The 26,306-nt window shown below is 39.7% G+C and overlaps 1 long non-coding RNA gene across 1 annotated transcript; it reads right to left on the bottom strand.

Annotated features, from left to right (window-relative positions):
• Nucleotides 1-741: 741 nt before the first annotated feature.
• LOC110917396 lies at nt 742-25,351 on the bottom strand. Its single transcript, XR_002580539.1, has 3 exons — nt 25,313-25,351; nt 1,965-2,055; nt 742-896 (listed from the first exon to the last, which is right to left on the bottom strand). It is a non-coding gene; the product is annotated as an uncharacterized LOC110917396 (long non-coding RNA).
• Nucleotides 25,352-26,306: the final 955 nt, after the last annotated feature.

The following is a 26,306-nucleotide window of genomic DNA, read 5'->3' as shown; positions in this document are numbered from 1 at the left end:
TAAATATAATATATTTAATCTTACATTCTCCCACTTAGCCGAGTAATCATTTACTATGAGTATTAGATAAGCCTGATCAGGAGTTAACACTCATTTTAGCCTTAAACAAGTACTATAGCAGAGAAATACAACCGTTGAATCATTATGCGACTCAGGACCCCCATTAATCATACTATAGCCTTAATTTAAAACCTAATTGTCATGATCAAAATATGCATAAGCCCTTTGTTTGATTTGTAACTTTATTTGTCTATATGCCATTATGTCGACTTGACATATTTTTAGAGACATACAAAATCAAACTGATGAGGAAAATTAACTAATACTTAGTCATTCATAGTACGATATGCAATTGCGCACGACCATTTATTAATACCCGTCTATGAGCTCTCTTAATAAGACTTATGGGTAATAGCCCTTCAGTTATAGGATCCTTAAGCATATCATGAATGTATTCGATACAAAACTTAGTTTCCTCAATTCGTTCATAAACGAATAATTAATTGTGTATCGAAATTTAATGCAGCACCTCTTGAACTGTTACTGTTCAAGGAGTCATGGTAGCTGACTTTATCACACTAAGTCTTCAAAACATTAATTATATGGAGTTAATGAACTTATGAGTCCACTGATAAATTTCCAACAACATTTAGTGTAACACCCTTATTATTATTTAACAATTTTCGTATAATTTACGAAAATAAACGGGTAATTAGAATTTCAATACATTGAAAATACGGGTTTCATTAAACTTTATTTACAGAATTAAAACTATACAAGATAACATGTTTGAGTTCGTCATTTAACAAAACAACGATACATAGTGCGGAAGCTTATTTCTTGATCGTGTTCGGTTCTTCGTTGTGCTTGATCATCCTCCGGTGCTAAAATCATACCTGAAACTCATAAAACATGAGTTGGATTAGTCATATGTAACTTAGAACATATTTAAACGAGTCCGGGAAGCGAAACTGATTAAAATAAAAATTTTTCACTAATTCAGGGTTCTATCGCGTGTCGCGGAGGAACCAGGTTGTTCCTTCGCGTGTCGCCTGGGAAACCAGTTTCCAGCAGGTTGCAGTTCAGAGCAGCTATGCCAGTTTTTACGGAAACGGCCATAACTTCTTCGTTATTGATCCGTTTTACCCGATTCTTTTTCCTACGCGTCTGTAATTTAATCCTCCATCTTATGGAGTTAAAATCCTACATCCAACATAAGAAATTTTGAGACTTCTAAGCCTTTGACTTGTTACCTTTTTACCGAATTTTAACCCGTTTATGTATTTTATCAAACAAACGTATTTGTTTGATTCCTATATTACATACACTTCTATAAATTAATGTTACCTACCATATTAGGTTCTAATCATAGGTTTATTACACAATTTAAACCCGTTTTCGCTTGTATGCTTATTTTGACCCGTTAAGGGTATTTAAGCACTTTCGAGCCTAAAATCGCTTTCGATTGTTTCTAGCATTTCATCACCACATTTCTTATCCTATAATCTCCCACCACAATTGTGTTTATGGCGGGTTTGATGTGGTGATCTATATAAACCAAATTTTACCTCTCGAATCATTATTTTACAGCAAAAACTCAAATAGTACCGTTTGACTAATATAATACCTCTTTCAACTTCTATACTTAATCTAAGTATTTACTTAATCATAAAACTTGTTTCCAAACAACCTTTAAAGGTTGTTTGTTCGAATTAGCTAACAAGGGCGTTTTGGTCCTTTTTAGTCTTTCAATTACGACAAGGTCTTTTGAGAGCATGTTTGACCCATGATTCTTCTTTTGAATTATGATCTTGCTCGAAAAGTCAATATGCTTTTCAAAACGCCACTACCCTCTTTTAAAACATTCGGTTTACCCACTTAAGTAACCCATTGTCTATCTAAGACTTCATTAAATATTCATTGAACGTTACGTTCTCAATGAATCATTACTCTATTACACATACCTGGCTCGGGTCAATGTATTGACCTGATTTAATGCCTTGCTATAATATTCGCTAAATAGTAGCGATGCAAACATCATTTCTACATTTATTCCTGAAATAATATAACTCGACAATAATCATTAGTCGTTATTGTCAAAAGGTGATACCTTCACCATTTGACCCATTTTGTAACACCCCCAAAATCCCACCTGCGGAAATCCCACGAGGCGTGTTACGCATCAGAGTTCGAGCCACCAATCCCATTGAACCAATGGTAAATACTTAAATAAAACATAATATCAATTCCCAAAGTGTTGTGTAGCGGAAGCATGTAAATAATCGTTTAGCAAATGTTTCATAATAATACTTAAAACCAATGTATCAAATGTAAGATAAGCCAAGAGCCTCGATCCATGACCACTCCAGCACTTCCAGATAGCAAGTCCATGTTCCAACCGTTAATGACCTACAAGCATGCAAACAAGTGTGTCAGACTACGCTGGTGAGTTCGAGGTTTTGTTAACGGATTTTTGTTACCATATGTATGTTAATGCGATTCAACGTTGCGACACGATGTTGCTCATGCTAGATACCCTAGGGAGTGTGCCCATATGTATCCGGGGAGTGTGCCCCTTGACAACCCCAATGCTCCTAATCGAGCATTGGTAATGATCGATCCCATGTACAATGACCAAGACCCAATTTAACTTTTTACCCAGAGTTTCCCTTCCAAATGTTTACCAGTTGTCCCAAACCACCGGGACGCATGCTTGAGAAAATGCAATGAACTCACCTGGGATTGCTCGGTATGATACACGAAAAGGTTCAGTTAAGCTACAACCACGTCCTAGCATGTTTATCATACAAGTCAGGTTTGTATTCAAGTATTGCACGTATGTTCTACACGTCTCGTAACAAGTAGTGTACAAGTATTGACCATCGTATTCACGTATAAGCATAACAGTTCAACAGTAGCTTCACAAAAACAAAGTCCAATTATGCGGCCCAATCAGATGGACTCATAACAGTGTGCAGGCCCAATGACAAAGTGTACGTGTAAATGGTCTCGAGTCGAGACTAGGCGGTCTCGGGTTGTCCTGGTTTCACAGTCTCGAGTCGCAACAGGGTGGTCTCGAGTTGTCATGTTCTTAGTCGAGACTACACGGTCTCGAGTCGCAACCGGACCCGCAACCGTGGTCTCGGTTTGTGTTGTTTTGTGTCGGTGTGTTGGTTTCGAGTCGAGACAGTGAGTTCTCGACTCGCAATCCATGTTGTAACTGATTTCCTTAGTTGCAGTTTATGATTTCCGTGATATCAGCTAACATCTTTGGCAGTTTCACAAATCAGATCAAACACAATTATTTCAATATTCAAGTATGTTCATATCACCGAAAATAACATCAATCCAAGAACAGTAATTCAATATCATAAGGGACATACAATCGGATCGTATGATTAACGAATTTTGAGTCTATTATGCAACCCTAAGTCACGTGTACAATAAACCAATCAATACCCCTAAATCATAATATCACAACCGGTTATCATGCATACACCCTAACCGAATTAGATCATCATATGCAAATACTTAACCATCTATCAACAATCATGTATCATTTAAAATCCATCATGTGAGACATGTATAACCACATATGATAATCCAACAATTAACAAATACTAACCGGTTGAGAGGGATAGAACGATCCGAACACGAGGATCTTCGAGAGTTTAGAGATTGCCGCCGGTTCCAAGGGAAACGAGAGAGAGAGAGAGAGCTTCTAGGGTTTGTGTGATTTCTAATGTTGCAAGTTGTGAGAATGTTACTAACATTCTAGGTACAATTCGGTTAAGAGGAGGATGGGCCGAATCCTCACTTGGGCTGCCCTAAAGGTCTCGAGTCCAACAACATGGACCGGATGGGTTTGTGTATTTCGAGTGGGTCATGCAAGCATGTAAACAACAATCACAATTTCACACAAGGCACAAATAACATGCTATTCAAATAGGGTTCACCTAATCACGTAACATTACACAAAAGTAGGTTCGAAATACGAGTTGTCACATCATCCCCAACTTGAAAGAAATTTCGTCCCGAAATTTGATAAGCACACCACAAACAGTAAATAACAAAACGGTGCGATGCTACATCAAGATGGCTGTGCATTTTCCGCGGGTGTCACATCATCCCCAACTTGAATGGGAATTTCGTCCCGAAATTCACTAGTTGCATTAACATTAGATTCACTAGGTTTTGTCTTGTCTTTGGGGAACAAATGTGGATACTTAAGTTTCATCTGGTCCTCGCGTTCCCACGTGAACTCTGGACCACGTCTTGAGTTCCAACGAACTCTCACAATCGGTATACGGCTGTGTTTACGAACTTTAACCTCCCGATCCATAATCTCAATTGGTTCTTCGACAAACTGCAATTTGTCATCTATCTTCAGCTCTTGAAATGGTACCACTAGTGTTTCATCAACCAAACACTTCTTTAGCTGCGATACGTGAAATACATCATGGACATTACCCAACTCAGCCGGTAATTCCAACCTGTAGGCCACCTTTCCAATCCGTTCTACAATTTTGAATGGTCCTACATAACGAGGGTTTAGTTTGCCGCGTTTCCCAAAACGCACCACACCCTTCCAGGGTGAAACCTTTAACATAAGGCGGTCATTAACTTCAAATTCCAGCGGTTTACTACGCTTGTCAGCGTAGCTTTTCTGGCGGTCGCGAGCTGCGGCCATACGGTTTCGGATCTGCACAATGCTTTCAGATGCCTCAAGCACAAACTCATGGCCTGTGATCTGACTATCACCCACCTCAAGCCAGCAGAGAGGTGAATGACATTTCCGTCCGTACAATTGTAACACCTCGAAAATTTCGTCCAATAATGTCTTGACACGTGTCATAAGGTTCCGGTATGTGAAAATATACTTTAGAGGGACTAAAATTGACAAACAGTGAAAACTATGGAACGTAAGGGTCCAAAGTGTCAACAATGGATAAATAGACTCTATGATAACCCTACATAATGTTCATAACCTTAAACGGATGGTTCATGGATCATACGAAGCGAGAAATGCACAAAAGTGAGGGATTACAAACTATTGGGGCCAAAAGTGTCAACATGTTGAAATTATACCTCTGAGTGAACTTTTGGCAGAGCCGAAGCATTGTAATGCTAAAATATACTCACTAGAATATGTGGTAAAAATTTCGTGAAGTTTCGTTAACGTATGAGAAAGTTATGGCCAAAACCGTACTTGAGGGACTAAAAGCGTCAACATCGAATTTCATGGCTTTTCGGTTGAGCGCAAAGTTATCCGAGGACATTACCATGTAGGTAAATGTCCCAAGGTTTTTAAAAACCAAGTTTGGGGGTTTACGAGTCAAAATAAGTAGCCGAAACATCGCATGCAAGTTCAGGGACCAAATCTGCCATGTTTGAAACTTGTTTGGCTGATCAGAGGGTCAGGCGACCCGCCTGGATATGCCCAGGCGGGCCGCGTGGGACTGCCAGTAACAGAAATCGCGAAAATGACCATTTTGGGTCCGAATTTGAAGTTGTAAACAGCTGTTATCACCTCTCTTTTGATCCAATGAAAGTCCTTGCATGCCTAGGCTACTGAGAACTTGCTACTACCTCTGATTTCATCCATAAAACAGATCAAAAGCTCATTTCTTTGAGCTCATGCATTGTGATCAAGAACATCCAACTTGTAAACTCTCAAGACAACTTCCTGGAGCAAATCTGAACGTCAAGGCAACATCCTAGTGTTAACTAAGCATCAATAGGACCTTTGTAAGCTTCTAATTCAGTCCTTAATTCGTTCTTGCATCGATTATTAGTAAAAGTCAAACTGATTGTTCATACACTTTGACTTTCTGATTAAACGAGTTTCACTCAGTCTTTTCTCAAATTGAAACCAGATATATGTTGGTATTTACGTGGGAAACAAACCCTCAAAAGGGTATTCTCTGATTCCCACTTAATGCATGCTAATTGTCGAGTCAAACTTGTTTCTAAAAAGTCAACAGAAATGGTTTTTGTGAAAAATAGCTTAAATGGTAATGTAGATGACATGCAATCTGTTTGATCATCATAGATAGCTTTATAATGAATATAAGAATGTGTTTTACCATGATCAACTCGACAATCCTTAGTATAGATACGAATCGGAACCGAAAGTCTTGTAAAACGACTATTTCGTAGACCATCGATTCGGATTCGTACATGCATGTTTGAGATCTGTATTGGTTTGACCATTTTTACTTTGGTAAAACTCTCTGGAATTTTTATATCTCGAGTCTATTCTTAGCCGATTCATTTGCATGTTCCGATTTATGCTTAAAGTTGACTGTTTTGCCCTTTTTGATATAAAACGTGATCTTTGGAAAAGTGAAAGAGTAGAAATATTTATTTTTAATATATAAACTTGCACCGAAAGTTTGAGACCAGTTGGTGGTCCAGATTTTGAGTTATGGCCGATAGCGTAAAAACTATATTTTAAAATTACATAAACGGCGCATTTCGCGTATAACCTATTTCAGACCATGTTTTGATATAAAACTTTTTACCCACTGATGTTATATAATATTTTGGGATTTTTGATGATTTTTATTTAATTTTTGGCTGATTGGATCATACATCGCTTAGTCGATTCGGTTAACGCCGGTTTTGACCGTTTAAGCCATAAAATGAGTTTTATACATTCTTTTGACTCCAAACCTTTTTCTACTGATTTTATTTGTTAAATAAATTATTTTGGGCATTCTGGAAATATAAAAATCTCAGCTTTCTTTTAAAAACCCGGAAACGGCTCTAAATCGCGTTTTAAGCGTTTTTAACGCGTAGTAAGCGTTATACTCATTTTAAACATATAAGACTCATACCTACTGATGTATTTAGCATATTTTCATATAATAACAGTAAGTATAAATGGTTGAGCTCAGATTTCCAGTTTTGGCATTTTTAGCCCTTGTGAAATTACCAAAATACCCCTACGGTGCATAGTTTGATTTTAAATGACAAGTTTGGTATATGGGTCATACCCTATTGTTATAATATGCCAAAGTAAGTATATTTACTGTATAAATCAGACCTATAACTCAGATTTCCAATTTAACTCTTTTATAATCTTTTAAATGACCAAAATGCCCTTATGAGGCGTAAATTGAGTTTAAATACATTCGGGGCATAATAGGACATAACTTGCTGATATTATATCATGTTTAAAGCATATTATCTCAGGGAACTTGCATATGACTCTTTTGGTTACCCGTAACGCCCTTTTTGCGTTCGGTTCGGTTTACGTAACTAGATTGCGTAAATTGACCGAAATGGGTCAAACGTTATCATTTTTATCTCAAAATCCAGAATGTATTTAGTATACCCATATTATACAAGTATTCAAACTTGCCAGGTCTAAATCACATTCTATCCGGTCTTTCGCTTAATCGTGCGCTTGTACCGTATCGCCCTTAAAACTAACCGGTCAAAGCTTAGGCTTAATTAAAGACCCGTTAGTATTCTAATTAGTTATTTATACCATCGTTACAGACTAGAGCTTTCCGGTAAATTGTACCTACGCTTACTTAGGAATACGGCTGGGTTATTATTCTTACTATTTAAGACAGGAGCTAGCTCAGGTAAATACTTTTAACTTATTTTCCCTTATACGGGTTTGGGATACGGTATTATAAAAATACCGCTTGGTCGGGTGTAGAAACTGTTTAATCGGAGATGATTAAATTGCATAATCCCGTTTTAATCTGTGTTGATTGATAACAAATAACATTGGGGGTTAATGACCGTGTCCTGGATATCCTTGGCTCATTTTAAAAAGTGAATGGCCACGACGTAAGCACAAGGTGTAGGCAAAACACCTCCTGTTGCATATGTATAACGTATACTCACTCGTGAGATTATCTTCTTGTGAGATTATATTTGTGGTGTGTCGATTAATCTTGTCCGGCTTGTATTGTATAATCACCGGCCCTAAATGTTGGACAACCATGTAAATCGGATACAAGATTTTTATTAATAAAATTGTCCCAAGTATAAAGATTAATTTTGCCTCTGTGCATTTTAATCAATGTGTCAAGATGTTTTGTGCCGTTTGCACTCGAATCACTTTTCAAACTCTTTTTCCAAACTGAGTCAGTTAATTGTATTTACCAGTGTAAACTGACGTATTTTCCAAAAGGTTAAGTGGCAGGTACTATGCGTAATTGGCTGGGAGCTCGGGGCGTTACTAGGGAATCTTGCAAATCCTAGATGCCTAAAGTCTATTGAACAGTTTTCTTTTATTGATCCGCCTGTGGATCCTTTACCTTCCGTTGTAATACTTTGACATTACTTATATTCGGAATGTAATATATTTATCTTTTGCTTCCGCGTGTATTTATATATTGTGTTGTTTGTCTATGATGATGCCAACTACGTCACTATACTCCCCACCGGTGACACGTGGAAAATTGGGGTGTGACAGGTTGGTATCAGAGCCAACATTGAGTGAATTAAACACTATCCTAATGTGTTTAATCTCAGTGACACAATTGCACATACTTGAGTCTAGACTTAACATAGGAATACTCCCGATTCTAATCTGGAATTTATTGCTTCCGATTATTTTTATTGGATACGTCGCCAAGCGAAGAAGCCGTAATAGGAGTTCTCCACACCAGAGCCCGAGACGCTGAGTCTCGTACCGCGGCTAAAATGGAACGAACATCCAAGGAGAAAGCATTCAGAAATAGGATGAAGAAGAAACTCCTTTTACTGAAAATTGTTTTCCTTATTAGTCCTTATAAGGATATAATTATCTTTTAATGCCTACGGGCCAAACTTATTTAAAACATCCATTAGTGATGTAGTGCCTACGGGCCAAACTTATTTAAAACATCCATTAGTGATGTAGTGCCTACGGGCCAAACTTATTAAACATCCAATAGTGATGTAGCGCCTACGGGCCATACTAATTGTCATATAAGACAAAAGGCAGTGGTGGTCTATGACTCCCTGTCAAGAAAAGGTAATGAACTTTGATTCACACCTAAATGCCTCGATCACAGACGATCATGGCTTATAAATTAAACTTGTCCACGTGACTAAGCCTTTTGTGCTATTACTAAATGCCTCGATCCCAGACGATCATGGCTTATAAATTAAACTTGTCCACGTGACTAAGCCTTTTGTGCTATTACTAAATGCCTCGATCCCAGACGATCATGGCTTATAAATTAAACTTGTCCACGTGACTAAGCCTTTTGTGCTATTACTAAATGCCTCGATCCCAGACGATCATGGCTTATAAATTAAACTTGTCTACGCGACTAGGCCATTTGTGCTATTATTAACTTATAAATTAGGGTTTATGATAAAATCCTGAATAAAATAAATATCCTTCCTTCCCTGCCAGTAGGCATTTTTAAAAAGAATCTTAAAGGTGAAATCTAGCCTACGCGGCCAAGATGGTGAAACCTACCCAAGGGATTCAGATCCTTGTTAACGCCTAAGAACGTGTTAGCACTCCTGACAAATGTGATTCGATAAATCACAACAATCAAACTTATATTGGATTCTTCCAATTTTCTTATCTAGCCTAGTGATTTAGAAATCATGGCTTGTGTCATCCTATAAGATGATCACATTATAAACATCCGATAGTGATGAAGTGCCTCCGGGCTAAACTGGTTGTCCGATAAGACAACGACAGTGGTGGTCTTGACCTCCTGTCTAAAAGTGTTGGACCAGGTCCAAGCATAATAGTCGGTAGGATCCATACGATCTCGACTAATAACATCTGAGAAGATGATCATATTATAACCATCCCTCAGAAGGGGAACGCCCACGGGCTATGCCTATTGTCCTAAAGGACAAAAGACAATTGAAGTCTACAACTCCCTGTCAAGAGAAGGGAATGAACGTGATTCGAACCTTAAATGCCTCAATTCTCTGAAATCATGGCTTACAAAGAAATTTAGAACTGTCCTTGTGACTAGGCCTTATGCGCCACTTTAATATCCTTAATGTTTTATAACTAGGATAAATACTAATTAAATATAACTAACAAGTTAACCAATATGGCTTATATTACCATGGTTGATAAATCGTCAAAGATGATGATTCCATAACAATCTCTGAATAAATCATTGTTAATAATTATGTAGCAATCAAGCTACATGGCTGGATTAGATGAAGTTAACAGTCGTTTGAAGGAGAGCAATGATACTACCGGAATTAATGTAACTGAAGCCGAACTGCAGGCAATAATAGATTATGCTGTTACTCGAGCTCTCGATCGACAGAATGATGAATCAAATGACACCCACTCCAAGACTCTATCTATGGCTCGTAGTAAGCCCCCTCCTAAAACATATGAGTCAAGGGGGGACGATGATCATGACTTGTCAAATCAAAGGAGTATTCCGTCTAGACAAGTTGTGTTTCATCAAGAGGCACCAGTTAAGACCTGTTCATATAAATATTTTATCTCCTGCAAGCCCAGAGACCTTACAGGAGAAAATGGGGCCATCGATTGCATGACATGGCTCGATGAGATGGACGCCGTTGTTGACATCAGCGGTTGTGCGGAGCAAGATGTTGTGAAATTTGTTTCACAATCATTTAAAGGAGAAGCGTTGGCATGGTGGAGATCATTGCTCCAAGCCACGGGGAAAGTTCTACTCTACAACCTATCTTGGGGTCAATTTGTTGCTTTAGTCAAGGAAAACTATTGCCCTCAGCATGAAGTAGAAAAGATAGAATCAGACTTCTTGACTTTGGTCATGGAAAATTTGAATTGTCCGGCATATGTGACAAGTTTCAACACTATGTCCCGCCTAGTTCCTTATTTAGTCACCCCTGAACCTAAACGCATAGCGCGTTTCATTGGAGGCCTAGCACCAGAGATAAAAGGAAATGTTAAAGCATCTAGGCTAACCACATATAGGTCCGCGGTGGACTTATCCTTATCTCTCACCTTAGATGCAATCAGAATTAAGTCTGTTAAGGCTTCTGGCGAGAGAAGAAGAGAAAGAGAGGAGGAAAACTCTCATCAAACTAACAAGAAGCAGAAGGGAAGCTCGGAGCATGGGAAAGATTCCGAGTTGAGGAAGAACTCGAGTCAGTCTGATAACAGACCCAAATGCAATAACTGCAAAAAGCAGCATTTTGGAAAATGTACAATAGACCCACGCGCTAAATTGTGTGGAATTTGCAAGACCAAAGGCCACAAAACCTTAGATTGCAAGGGGTTAAAGAACGCCACATGCTACAACTGTAACGAGGAAGGGCACATCAAAACCAACTGCCCAAAGCTTATAAAGAAGCCTGAGAGGCCAGGAAAAACAAATGCATGAGTCTTCCGGATGAATGCTAGGAAGGATAACTATATAGCAGGTACTTTTCCTTATCAAGCAGTTTATGCAGAAATTTAATTGATACTGACACATGTGATTCAATAATGAACGATCACTGTTGAGAACTGTTGTCTCCGTCTTAGTAGGACTTCGGTCATTTTATACGAAGAAGGAACTGGCCGATGATACTTTAGAAAATGCTCCAACAAACCTTAGATGGATATTTTATATCTAAATAGGAATCACTCTTTTCTGATATTCCTATGACAAGCTTTCAAGCTACCTAAATTGTTTAATATAATAAAGACAGATGTGACGTTTTGATTCTCTGTCAGAAAAGTAATGGACTAGGTCCAAATCCTTAATGCCATTGATGGTCTTTTGCGACCTAGGCTAAGTAGTATTAATATATTTTAAATAACGTTCATTAATAATGTTAGTGCTATAATAGCCTGTATAGGTGATTGACACCATGGTTAGTATATATTAAGGCCATCAGAGTGAAAAATAGCAGTTGTTGGATTTCAACTAAGAAATTGTTTTATTGGTATTAGGAACCAATATCGAGTATGGCAAACTCGGGTAAGATAACAGTCAATCGCGCCATTGATGACGCGACACATGCTAATGATGCTGAAATTGTAAACCTTAGAATTTCCAAAGATGTTCTTCAAAATATGATAGACGCAGCCGTTGGAAAAGCTGTGAAGAAGGCTGTGAAAAAGTTAAAGGAGCCCCATGCTGCTCGGTCCAAGTTTTATCTAGGACCACATTTCCTTGCTCTTAAGGAGGATCTCGTTCATGCCTCGGATGCAAAGGATGAAATAAAAAGGAAAAGGGAGGTAGATAACTCCCAGAGTTCTAAGAAAAAGAACAAACAGAAGTCTGACAAGAAACCAGTATGTGAGACCTGCAAGAAGCGCCATTATGGGAAATGCAGGTTCGAACTAAGATCCAAATCACAGCCCAGGGCTTGTGGGATCTGCAAGTCTAAGGGACATAAAGCATTGGACTATAAGGACATGAAGAATGCAGTTTGTTTTGGCTGTAATGAGAAAGGCCACATCAAGACTACGTGCCCTAAATATGTCAAAGGAAATGCGGCGGAGGAAGTAAAGCCAAAAATTGAAAGCGCCTAAAGTGCCTAAGCTGGCCCATAAATAATGACATCAGGTACAATTCCTTGTCGTTTTATCAGTAATTTAAATGCTAAGGGTTTTATTTTGGTTCGGAAACCAGTAAATCCTTCGTAAACTATAAGTATATCAAATTTTTAAAACTATTCATAAGGACTATATATATATATATATATATTAAGTGTAAGGTAAAACTTACAAGTAGAAAATTTACCAGGACTATTTTCCGTTCCTGTAAGAAATCGATAAGTCGCAAAAATGGTAGAACCGGCCGTCCCCGGAATCGAATCTGGGTCTAGGCCGCACCCTTTCGCGCGCATAGCCAACCGAGCTAGGCGCCTAGTTTGTGAAAACTTCCATTTCGATTAAATATAAGCACTTGTATAATAATAAACCTTCATAAACCATAAGCCTAGTAAACCTTATATTAGCCACAAGGTATAAATTACCAAGGAAACCTTAGTAACCGATTCTTCTCGTATCGGCAAGGGATCCTTCCGAAAGATCTAAGGGTACTCTTTCTTCGCATAGAATACGACAACATATGTTATTTTAATTATTATTATTTTTTTTTCTCTCTGTTTCTTCTCATTGTTTGATATCGCCTGCGAATGCCAAACTATGTTTGATAAGAGTACCATATGAGGATTTGCGTATCCAAGTATGTCCCATAGATTGCTTCCATGCCTGATCAGCATGGAGGTTTAATGCATGGGATCCCCGAAGATATCCCAATAGTCATATTGTACTAAAGTCGACTAGTAGTATTCAAAGAAGATATCCAATATAAAAATGTCCTTATAAGTATCTCTACTTAGGCATCTTTGCAAAGGCAAAGGGGATGTGTCATTTATCTGACACCGACAGCGATAGATGAGCCAAAGCCTGAGAGTACGGAAATCTCTGACATCTTTATGTGTCATAATTAGCTTCCTTATAAGAATTACCATGTTCACCTCTTGAGAGGCTAGTAGAGTTAAGATCTATATCCCATTTCAGGTTATTCTATTATGAAACCTTCAAGGTAGCTAGTACCATCATTGGAAGAATCGAAACCCCAAATAAGTAAGTTTAAAAATAAAGGATTCATATAGCCTAACTCGATATCCTGAAGAAATCGGTATTGTTAATTAAGAAAGACGGTTCATTCTGCTTATGCATTGAATACCACAACCCAAATTAACCAACAATTAAGAATTTCCATCAGCTGCCCAGGATCGTCGATTGTTCGACTAACTGAGAGAATTAACTATCCCTTAAGATTAGTTTTAAGTAATGGTTGGAAGAACCATTTCACATTAAGATAAGCATTCCTATAATAGTGATGTATAAGTATCAAGGCTACTCCTTTGGGGACCTTGCTTAGATGGAATGTTAATTATCTATTGCTAAATAGAAGATTGGTAAGTCCAATCATCCGGTCTGATAGTTGCCTTGGAAACAACGAATAAGATCAGGCAAATCCATGATCATCTGTAAGATTGCCGGTTTCGGCAGAAAAGTCAAAGAGTTGTGAAAATAGCAACCCTCCTAAGTCCTTGTTAAGAAATAAGGTTCATCAAAGACATCACTCTGGAAGGGTGTGCCAAATTAATAAGTATCAGGCTAGTTAAACTCTGATTATATATAAAAATCATTCGAAGGAATCGAATGTATCATAGATCATATAACTTATGAGCTAAAAGCTTATTTAAGGAGCTTGGTGGAACTCGCAATGTATTACACCCTAAGGATTAAGGGATATGTTTCGCCAATAAGCCAAGAAGCACTATCACATAACGGTTGGAAGACTTGTGATATAATGACAAACCCGTATCGAATGCGGATTCAAGACGCAGAAATTTTCACTTCGAAGTAGGTGATAAAGTGTTACTTAAGGTATCGCCCTAGAAGGGGGGTGATCCTATTTGGTAAGAAAGGCAAGCTAAGCCCGAGATACAAAGGACCTTTCGAGATTGTCGAACGTGTCGGGTCAGTCGCTTACAAGTTAAACTTGCCTGAAGAGCTTAGCGCTGTTCATAATGTGTTCCACATCTGTAGTTTGAAGAAGTGTTTCGCTGACGAATCACTGGTTATACCGCATACAGATATACACATAGACGAGAGTTTGAAGTTCGTGGAAAAACCTTTGTCGATTGAGGATCGACAGGTGAAAAAGCTTCGAAGGAAGTACATACCTATTGTAAAGGTCAAATGGGATGCCCGTAGAGGTCCCGAATATACGTGGGAAGTGGAATCCACGATGAAAGAGAAATATCCCCATTTATTTCAGTAAATCTCGAGGTCGAGATTTCTTTTAAGGGGGTGAGGATGTAGCACCTCGAAAATTTCGTCCAATAATGTCTTGACACGTGTCATAAGGTTCCGGTATGTGAAAATATACTTTAGAGGGACTAAAATTGACAAACAGTGAAAACTATGGAACGTAAGGGTCCAAAGTGTCAACAATGGATAAATAGACTCTATGATAACCCTACATAATGTTCATAACCTTAAACGGATGGTTCATGGATCATACGAAGCGAGAAATGCACAAAAGTGAGGGATTACAAACTATAGGGGCCAAAAGTGTCAACATGTTGAAATTATACCTCTGAGTGAACTTTTGGCAGACCCGAAGCATTATAATGCTAAAATATACTCACTAGAATATGTGGTAAAAATTTCGTGAAGTTTCGTTAACGTATGAGAAAGTTATGGCCAAAACCGTACTTGAGGGACTAAAAGCGTCAACATCGAATTTCATGGCTTTTCGGTTGAGCGCAAAGTTATCCGAGGACATTACCATGTAGGTAAATGTCCCAAGGTTTTTAAAAACCAAGTTTGGGGGTTTACAAGTCAAAATAAGCAGCCGAAACATCGCATGCAAGTTCAGGGACCAAATCTGCCATGTTTGAAACTTGTTTGGCTGATCAGAGGGTCAGGCGACCCGCCTGGACATGCCCAGGCGGGCCGCGTGGGACTGCCAGTAACAGAAATCGCGAAAATGACCATTTTGGGTCCGAATTTGAAGTTGTAAACAGCTGTTATCACCTCTCTTTTGATCCAATGAAAGTCCTTGCATGCCTAGGCTACTGAGAACTTGCTACTACCTCTGATTTCATCCATAAAACAGATCAAAAGCTCATTTCTTTGAGCTCATGCATTGTGATCAAGAACATCCAACTTGTAAAACTCTCAAGACAACTTCCTGGAGCAAATCTGAACGTCAAGGCAACATCCTAGTGTTAACTAAGCATCAATAGGAGCTTTGTAAGCTTCTAATTCAGTCCTTAATTCGTTCTTGCATCGATTATTAGTAAAAGTCAAACTGATTGTTCATACACTTTGACTTTCTGATTAAACGAGTTTCACTCAGTCTTTTCTCAAATTGAAACCAGATATATGTTGGTATTTACGTGGGAAACAAACCCTCAAAAGGGTATTCTCTGATTCCCACTTAATGCATGCTAATTGTCGAGTCAAACTTGTTTCTAAAAAGTCAACAGAAATGGTTTTTGTGAAAAATAGCTTAAATGGTAATGTAGATGACATGCAATCTGTTTGATCATCATAGATAGCTTTATAATGAATATAAGAATGTGTTTTACCATGATCAACTCGACAATCCTTAGTATAGATACGAATCGGAACCGAAAGTCTTGTAAAACGACTATTTCGTAGACCATCGATTCGGATTCGTACATGCATGTTTGAGATCTGTATTGGTTTGACCATTTTTACTTTGGTAAAACTCTCTGGAATTTTTATATCTCGAGTCTATTCTTAGCCGATTCATTTGCATGTTCCGATTTATGCTTAAAGTTGACTGTTTTGCCCTTTTTGATATAAAACGTGATCTTTGGAAAAGTGAAAGAGTAGAAATCTTTATTTTTAATATATAAACTTGCACCGAAAGTTTGAGACCAGTTGGTGGTCCAGATTTTGAGTTATGGCCGATAGCGTAATAACTATATTTTAAAATTACATAAACGGCGCATTTCGCGTATAACCTATTTCAGGCCACGTTTTGATATAAAACTTTTTACCCACTGATGTTATATAATATTTTGGGATTTTTGATGATTTTTATTTAATTTTTGGCTGATCGGATCATACATCGCTTAGTCGATTCGGTTAACGCCGGTTTTGACCGTTTAAGCCATAAAATGAGTTTTATACATTCTTTTGACTCCAAACCTTTTTCTACTGATTTTATTTGTTAAATAAATTATTTTGGGCATTCTAGAAATATAAAAATCTCAGCTTTCTTTTAAAAACCCGGAAACGGCTCTAAATCGCGTTTTAAGCGTTTTTAACGCGTAGTAAGCGTTATACTCATTTTAAACATATAAGACTCATACCTACTGATGTATTTAGTATATTTTCATATAATAACAGTAAGTATAAATGGTTGAGCTCAGATTTCCAGTTTTGGCATTTTTAGCCCTTGTGAAATTACCAAAATACCCCTACGGTGCATAGTTTGATTTTAAATGACAAGTTTGGTATATGGGTCATACCCTACTGTTATAATATGCCAAAGTAAGTATATTTACTGTATAAATCAGACCTATAACTCAGATTTCCAATTTAACTCTTTTATAATCTTTTAAATGACCAAAATGCCCTTATGAGGCGTAAATTGAGTTTAAATACATTCGGGGCATAATAGGACATAACTTGCTGATATTATATCATGTTTAAAGCATATTATCTCAGGGAACTTGCATATGACTCTTTTGGTTACCCGTAACGCCCTTTTTGCGTTCGGTTCGGTTTACGTAACTAGATTGCGTAAATTGACCGAAACGGGTCAAACGTTATCATTTTTATCTCAAAATCCAGAATGTATTTAGTATACCCATATTATACAAGTATTCAAACTTGCCGGGTCTAAATCACATTCTATCCGGTCTTTCGCTTAATCGTGCGCTTGTACCGTATCGCCCTTAAAACTAACCGGTCAAAGCTTAGGCTTAATTAAAGACCCGTTAGTATTCTAATTAGTTATTTATACCATCGTTACAGACTAGAGCTTTCCGGTAAATTGTACCTACGCTTACTTAGGAATACGGCTGGGTTATTATTCTTACTATTTAAGACAGGAGCTAGCTCAGGTAAATACTTTTAACTTATTTTCCCTTATACGGGTTTGGGATACGGTATTATAAAAATACCGCTTGGTCGGGTGTAGAAACTGTTTAATCGGAGATGATTAAATTGCATAATCCCGTTTTAATCTGTGTTGATTGATAACAAATAACATTGGGGGTTAATGACCGTGTCCTGGATATCCTTGGCTCATTTTAAAAAGTGAATGGCCACGACGTAAGCACAAGGTGTAGGCAAAACACCTCCTGTTGCATATGTATAACGTATACTCACTCGTGAGATTATCTTCTTGTGAGATTATATTTGTGGTGTGTCGATTAATCTTGTCCGGCTTGTATTGTATAATCACCGGCCCTAAATGTTGGACAACCATGTAAATCGGATACAAGATTTTTATTAATAAAATTGTCCCAAGTATAAAGATTAATTTTGCCTCTGTGCATTTTAATCAATGTGTCAAGATGTTTTGTGCCGTTTGCACTCGAATCACTTTTCAAACTCTTTTTCCAAACTGAGTCAGTTAATTGTATTTACCAGTGTAAACTGACGTATTTTCCAAAAGGTTAAGTGGCAGGTACTATGCGTAATTGGCTGGGAGCTCGGGGCGTTACTAGGGAATCTTGCAAATCCTAGATGCCTAAAGTCTATTGAACAGTTTTCTTTTATTGATCCGCCTGTGGATCCTTTACCTTCCGTTGTAATACTTTGACATTACTTATATTCGGAATGTAATATATTTATCTTTTGCTTCCGCTGTGCATTTATATATTGTGTTGTTTGTCTATGATGATGCCAACTACGTCACTATACTCCCCACCGGGCCCACCGGTGACACGTGGAAAATTGGGGTGTGACAACAATGCTTCAAATGGAGCTGCCTTAATACTTGTATGGTAGCTGTTGTTGTAGGAGAACTCTATCAATGGCAAGTGTTTCTCCCATCCTTTCCCAAAGTCGATTACACATGCCCGTAGCATGTCTTCAAGTGTTTGGATAGTGCGCTCGCTTTGACCATCCGTCTGCGGGTGATAAGCGGTACTCATGTCGAGTTGGGAACCAAACGATTTATGCATTGACTGCCATAACTCTGAAGTGAAACGCGGATCTCGGTCTGAAATGATAGAAGTTGGCACCCCATGCCTAGAAACCACCTCCTTAAGATACACTGCTGCCAGCTGAGAGAATTTGTCTGTTTCCTTGATTGCTAGGAAGTGTGCTGATTTCGTGAGGCGATCAACAATCACCCAAATGGTGTCATTCCCAGCCTGAGTTCTTGGTAGTCCTGTCACGAAATCCATGGCGATCTGTTCCCACTTCCATGTGGGTATCTCTGGTTGTTGCAGTAGACCTGAGGGCTTTTGATGTTCCGCTTTGACTTTAGCACAAGTCAAACATTTGCTGACGTAGGTTGCTATGTGGGCTTTCATTCTAGGCCACCAGTAGGTAGTTTTCAAGTCGTGGTACATCTTATCTGATCCAGGATGTACAGAGTAGCGTGATTTATGTGCCTCTTCCATTACAAGTTCTCGTAAGTTGCCAAAGAATGGGACCCAAATGCGTCCAGTTACGTAGTAAGCACCGTCTCCCTTTCGTTCTAGTCGTTGCCTCGAGCCACGTAAAGCTTCAGCTCGAACATTCTCTGGTCTCAACGCTTCTAACTGAGCGTCTCGTATCTGGGAAGGAAGGTTGGACTGGATCGTGAGTTGCAATGCTCGCACACTCCTAGGTGCATTATCCTTTCTGCTGAGGGCGTCAGCTACAACGTTCGCTTTGCCCGGATGATACTTGATGGCACATTCATAGTCGTTCAATAATTCCACCCATCGTCGTTGTCGCATATTCAATTCTTTCTGGTCGAAGATGTGCTGGAGACTCCTATGGTCGGTGTAGATGGTGCATTTGGTACCGTACAGATAGTGCCTCCAGATCTTCAACGCAAATACCACCGCTCCTAACTTCAAGTCGTGTGTCGTGTAGTTCTTCTCGTGCACCTTCAACTGACGAGAAGCATAAGCTATCACCTTCTCGCGTTGCATCAACACGCAACCAAGACCCTGAATCGAAGCGTCACAATAAACCACAAAATCTTCGGTTCCCTCTGGTAACGACAAGATCGGTGCACTGCAAAGTTTCTGCTTTAACAACTGGAAGGCCTCTTCCTGCTTCATTCCCCAAGAGTACGCCGTGTTCTTCTGTGTCAGCGAGGTGAGGGGTTGCGCGATTTTCGAGAAGTCTTTAATGAACCTTTGATAATACCCTGCGAGACCAAGAAATTGTCGCACTTCAGACGGAGTCTTTGGTGCCGCCCAATTCTTAACTGCATCCACCTTCGCAGGATCCACATGTATCCCTTTCTCATTAACAACGTGCCCAAGGAAATGCACTTCTCGAATCCAAAAGTCGCACTTAGAAAATTTCGCATACAGCTGTTCCCTTCTCAAAAGTTCCAAGATGAGACGTAGGTGACGCTCGTGATCCTCCCTGTTCTTCGAATAGACTAAGATGTCATCAATAAACACTATAACAAACTCGTCGAGATATGGCTTACATACGCGGTTCATGAGATCCATGAAAACCGCTGGTGCATTGGTCAATCCAAACGGCATGACCAAAAACTCATAGTGTCCGTAGCGCGTTCGAAAAGCCGTCTTAGGGACATCTTCTTCTCTAACCCTTACCTGGTGATAACCCGATCTTAAGTCGATCTTGGAATAGAAAGTTGACCCTTGCAGCTGGTCAAACAAGTCGTCGATGCGTGGTAACGGATAGCGGTTCTTAATGGTCACCTTGTTGAGCTCTCGATAATCAATACACATACGAAATGACCAATCTTTCTTCTTTACAAATAGTACTGGGGCTCCCCAAGGCGAAGAACTGGGTCGAATAAAGCCCCTGTCCAACAACTCTTGCAGTTGATTAGACAGTTCTTGCAACTCTCCAGGTGCTAACCGGTATGGGGCTCGAGCAATCGGAGCCGCTCCCGGCGCGAGATCAATCTGGAATTCTACTTGACGATGAGGAGGTAACCCTGGTAGCTCCTCTGGGAACACATCAGCGAATTCTCGCACCACTGGTAGATCCTCAATCTTACTTTCTTCAGACTGAGCGTTGGTAACTAACGCTAACATTACAGGATACCCCTTTTGTAGATACTTCTGCGCATGCATGGCCGAGATAATACCAACCATCGTCCCACTACGATGTCCTTGAACTAATAATGTCTCCCCATCAGGGAGAGGGATACGCACGATCTTCTCTTTACACAAAATTTCTGCCTGGTGCTTAGACAACCAATCCATGCCTACCACTATGTCAAAACTACCGAGCGTAACGGGAAGGAGGTCAATATCAAACACCTGACCCACGAGATCTAGTTTGCACCCAAAAAGGACATTCGAGGCTTCTATCGTTTTACCATCTGCTAGTTCTACTACTTGTTTAACTTCTAAAGGTGTTGGGGTTATCCCTAATCGTTGACTAAACTCTAGGGACACATAGCTCCAATCGGCACCCGAATCAAATAATACAGAAGCAATACAATTGTTAACAGGAAACGTACCAGTTACAACGTTGCCGTCATTCCTGGCATCCCCTGCTCCAAGCTGGAACACTCTGTCGCGAGCACCATTACCCCCGTTGTTGCCATTGTTGTTGTTGTTGTTCCCAGCATTGTCATTATTCGGGCGGTTGTTGTCGTTAGCGTTCTAGTTTAGCTGAGGGCAATCCCGCTTAAAGTGGCCCTCGTCACCACACTGATAGCACCCCTTCCTGAAACCCTGGTTCTGCTGAGGTGGTTGTCCCTGTTGCCTCTGGTTTTGCTGGTTCTGTTGCTGCGGGTGTTTGGGCTGGGAGGCCATACAATCCCTGGCCTCATGGCCCGCCTTACCACACCTGTTACATGTCCGACCACACGGCCCGAAATGATGATAGCCACACTTGTTACACCATGGCTTCCTCCCTGCATATGAACCCTGACTTTGGCTACTTCCCTGGCCTTGATTGACAGAAGACGACTGGCTGATGTTGCGGTTGCTGTTGTTGTCTGGCCTTTTCTGAGTCTGACCAGCGCTGGATGCTTTGTCGTAGTCGCTCAACTTCCGTTTGTTATCATTAGCAGATGTAGTAGCAGTGGGTGCAGCAGCAGTAGCGGCTGAAATGCGCGGGGGTAACGAATTGCTTTCTACCTCTTGGTCCACAATCTTATGAGTCAGACGAACGATCTGTGTCAAATCATTGAGATGGGCTGCAGTGACCAAGCTTTTCACACGCGGAGGCAACCCTTTGATGAATAACTCAATCCTCCGAGACATAGGCCGGGACAAGTTCGGGCACATGTCGGCCAGTTCATACGATCGCTTCACATACGCTTCGACTTCAGATCCAACCATCTTCAAGTCGTAGTACTCGTTTTCCAACTTCTGGACTTCATCCCGAGGACAGTACTCCTCCCTGATCAGTTCCTTAAAGTCTTCCCAAGTTGTGGCATTCGCTGCCTCGATGCCCAACAACTGCACCTGGGCATTCCACCACGTTAGGGCACCATCTGCCAAGGTACCCGCAGCATATTTCACCCTGTCCCCAGCGGGACAGTTACAGATAGCAAACACGGATTCTGCTTTCTCGAACCATCTCAGAAGCCCCACAGCCCCTTCAGTCCCGGTGAAGGTCTGTGGCTTACAGTCCATAAACATTTTGAATGTACACGTAGGCTGGTTGTTGTGGGGTTGCGCTTGCTGACCTAAATGACGGAAGGAAACACATTATAGAAGTGAAAAAGACGTGTACGCGATATGAGAGTAAGAGTACTTGGTACATTCCGTACCAGCTTGATAGGCTGCTAAGGCCTCAGCCACACGGGTATTGATTAAGTCAGTCAACTCAGCCTGAGTCATGTTGATGTTGCCACGTCCGTGTCCTCGTCCACTCATGATTCTATAGTTGGAAATGAACTGATTTAGGAGTCGATCAAGGTGGAATTCATGTATCACACTAATATCTATTCACTACCAAGTTCGTACATAAAATAAGGCAGAACCCTTCTCACGCTCGATAAGCCTCACTGGGACTTGCATGCACCCCGCGTTATTATTAAGTGTGCACCCATAATAATAAGGCAATTTGCATGCTTATCTCAGTGCCTCTTAGCTTGCGCTCGAAGTTTCCCCCGTTCAAACAACACAACAGATGGTATCACAGGTCTATGATTCACATGAGTCGAAGAGTAGTGTCACACTATCAAGTCACTATGGTGTTAAATGTTTCAGTTCATATACGTTGTGAGTGTGTGACTGCTAAGCAAGTAATGTATAAAGTGAGAGAGAGACGAACCTTGCAATCTGGAGCTGAGTGTCATGATCGATTTTTGTAGTTGTTTGGTTATAGTCTGGTTTTACAAAACGTTTTAAAACCTAGTTCACTATAACCAGTGGCTCTGATACCAAACTGTAACACCCCCAAAATCCCACCTGCGGAAATCCCGCGAGGCGTGTTACGCATCAGAGTTCGAGCCACCAATCACATTGAACCAATGGTAAATACTTAAATAAAACATAATATCAATTCCCAAAGTGTTGTGTAGCGGAAGCATGTAAATAATCGTTTAGCAAATGTTTCATAATAATACTTAAAACCAATGTATCAAATGTAAGATAATCCAAGAGCCTCGATCCATGACCACTCCAGCACTTCCAGATAGCAAGTCCATGTTCCAACCGTTAATGACCTACAAGCATGCAAACAAGTGTGTCAGACTACGCTGGTGAGTTCGAGGTTTTGTTAACGGATTTTTGTTACCATATGTATGTTAATGCGATTCAACGTTGCGACACGATGTTGCTCATGCTAGATACCCTAGGGAGTGTGCCCATATGTATCCGGGGAGTGTGCCCCTTGACAACCCCAATGCTCCTAATCGAGCATTGGTAATGATCGATCCCATGTACAATAACCAAGACCCAATTTAACTTTTTACCCAGAGTTTCCCTTCCAAATGTTTACCAGTTGTCCCAAACCACCGGGACGCATGCTTGAGAAAATGCAATGAACTCACCTGGGATTGCTCGGTATGATACACGAAAAGGTTCAGTTAAGCTACAACCACGTCCTAGCATGTTTATCATACAAGTCAGGTTTGTATTCAAGTATTGCACGTATGTTCTACACGTCTCGTAACAAGTAGTGTACAAGTATTGACCATCGTATTCACGTATAAGCATAACAGTTCAACAGTAGCTTCACAAAAACAAAGTCCAATTATGCGGCCCAATCAGATGGACTCGTAACAGTGTGCAGGCCCAATGACAAAGTGTACGTGTAAATGGTCTCGAGTCGAGACTAGGCGGTCTCGGGTTGTCCTGGTTTCACAGTCTCGAGTCGCAACAGGGTGGTCTCGAGTTGTCATGTTCTTAGTCGAGACTACACGGTCTCGAGTCACAACCGGACCCGCAACCGTGGTCTCGGTTTGTGTTGTTTTGTGTCGGTGTGTTGGTTTCGAGTCGAGACAGTGAGTTCTCGACTCGCAATCCATGTTGTAACTGATTTCCTTAGTTGCAGTTTATGATTTCCGTGATATCAGCTAACATCTTTGGCAGTTTCACAAATCAGATCAAACACAATTATTTCAATATTCAAGTATGTTCATATCACCGAAAATAACATCAATCCAAGAACAGTAATTCAATATCATAAGGGACATACAATCGGATCGTATGATTAACGAATTTTGAGTCTATTATGCAACCCTAAGTCACGTGTACAATAAACCAATCAATACCCCTAAATCATAATATCACAACCGGTTATCATGCATACACCCTAACCGAATTAGATCATCATATGCAAATACTTAACCATCTATCAACAATCATGTATCATTTAAAATCCATCATGTGAGACATGTATAACCACATATGATAATCCAACAATTAACAAATACTAACCGGTTGAGAGGGATAGAACGATCCGAACACGAGGATCTTCGAGAGTTTAGAGATTGCCGCCGGTTCCAAGGGAAACGAGAGAGAGAGAGAGAGCTTCTAGGGTTTGTGTGATTTCTAATGTTGCAAGTTGTGAGAATGTTACTAACATTCTAGGTACAATTCGGTTAAGAGGAGGATGGGCCGAATCCTCACTTGGGCTGCCCTAAAGGTCTCGAGTCCAACAACATGGACCGGATGGGTTTGTGTATTTCGAGTGGGTCATGCAAGCATGTAAACAACAATCACAATTTCACACAAGGCACAAATAACATGCTATTCAAATAGGGTTCACCTAATCACGTAACGTTACACAAAAGTAGGTTCGAAATACGAGTTGTCACACATTTGGTCTAAGTGACCGATTTTGTTGGCGAGATGATATTTATTACCATCTCATCTACATGACTCGCTCTGGTTTACACCGTGCGGTCATTTCACTTATTAATCGTTTCTTAACGATTTTTAGTCTACCATGGCTTACGTCCTACCGTGTCTTTCAAAACCAATAGTTATGGTCATCGCATGACCAATTTACCGTTTTACCCTTATTGTTTGTTTTGGTTTACCCTATAAGGTAACCATTCAAAAGTTCATTTTTTTTCATTTGTCATAAAATGATCGAATTACCGATTTAACTCCTTTTAAACCATCAACATGGTTTCTTATTATGTTCGACTATCTTGTTCCGTACGTCTACACGCCGGAACATCATACCTCGATTTTGTATTTGTCTTATTCATAACTAATACGATAAGAGAGTATTTTGAAATATAAGACTAGTGTAAGCTATACTTACCTTGCATCCGAATTATGCTTTTCCGTCATTCTTGCTTCGTTTGACCCGCTTCCTTCCCAAGCCTTCACCTAGCTTGCCAAGCGTTAAACTATCATTGTAATTGTAAGATGGTTAGGTTAGTCGTAATCATTTACGACTATTCCATCCTACTCTTCTTATATCGAATTTACCATCCGATCATACACTTGGTCGATTTGACTTTTTAAAGTCAATCGACTTATCAACTTATTCATTGCACATTTTCACTCTAATTTCAACACTTTAGTTTTCATTTAGGCATTTTAACAAACACCTAATGTGCATACATTGTTTTTACACATTTTACAACTAGTTCATAACTAGTTATTTCTACTAAACATAAACATAAACATAATTTCAATTCTATTATGTCTAGCATGCATACCATTCTCAGATTCATCTCATGGAAATCAATTAACACCATTTTAATAGTCATAATTCTAGGGTTCATCTTACTTCTACAAAACCCATTTAACACATAAATGGAGTATCATGAAATTCACAATTGTGAACCTCAATTCAACAAGTAAATGTCTAGGGTTTACTCCTAGACATAAAATCATTCCTAATTTCATCATTGGATCATAATCCATCAATTTATTTGCAAGTAACCTACTTGTCTCGAATTTCAACTTCAACCAATCTAGGTTTTGTGACATACCTTGTGATCCCCATGACTTGGTGATCGTTTCTACGCGTTCATGCATCGATTTCGGTCTTGGATTGACCTTCAATTTGGTAGATTTGTTGAAGGTTAGGGTTTGGCTCCATGGGGAGCTTCCCCTGGTCGTACGCACACACACACACACACTCTTAGTGTGTGTGTTGTGTTTTTATTATTTGTTTTAATTAACTAAACTTTTCCAAATATCTAACTTTGGTCCCTCTTGTTTCGTTAATTATTAAGTAGGTTATAACCTACTTATTAACAATCCATATTCCCTCTTATTAACCGGGTCAAACATTCCTAGTTAGC

Source organism: Helianthus annuus, chromosome 12, assembly GCF_002127325.2.
Source record: "Helianthus annuus cultivar XRQ/B chromosome 12, HanXRQr2.0-SUNRISE, whole genome shotgun sequence".
Taxonomy (NCBI): Eukaryota; Viridiplantae; Streptophyta; class Magnoliopsida; order Asterales; family Asteraceae; genus Helianthus; species Helianthus annuus.
The sequence above is the reverse complement of the archived record's forward strand: the minus strand, read 5'-3'. Positions and strand labels throughout refer to the sequence as shown.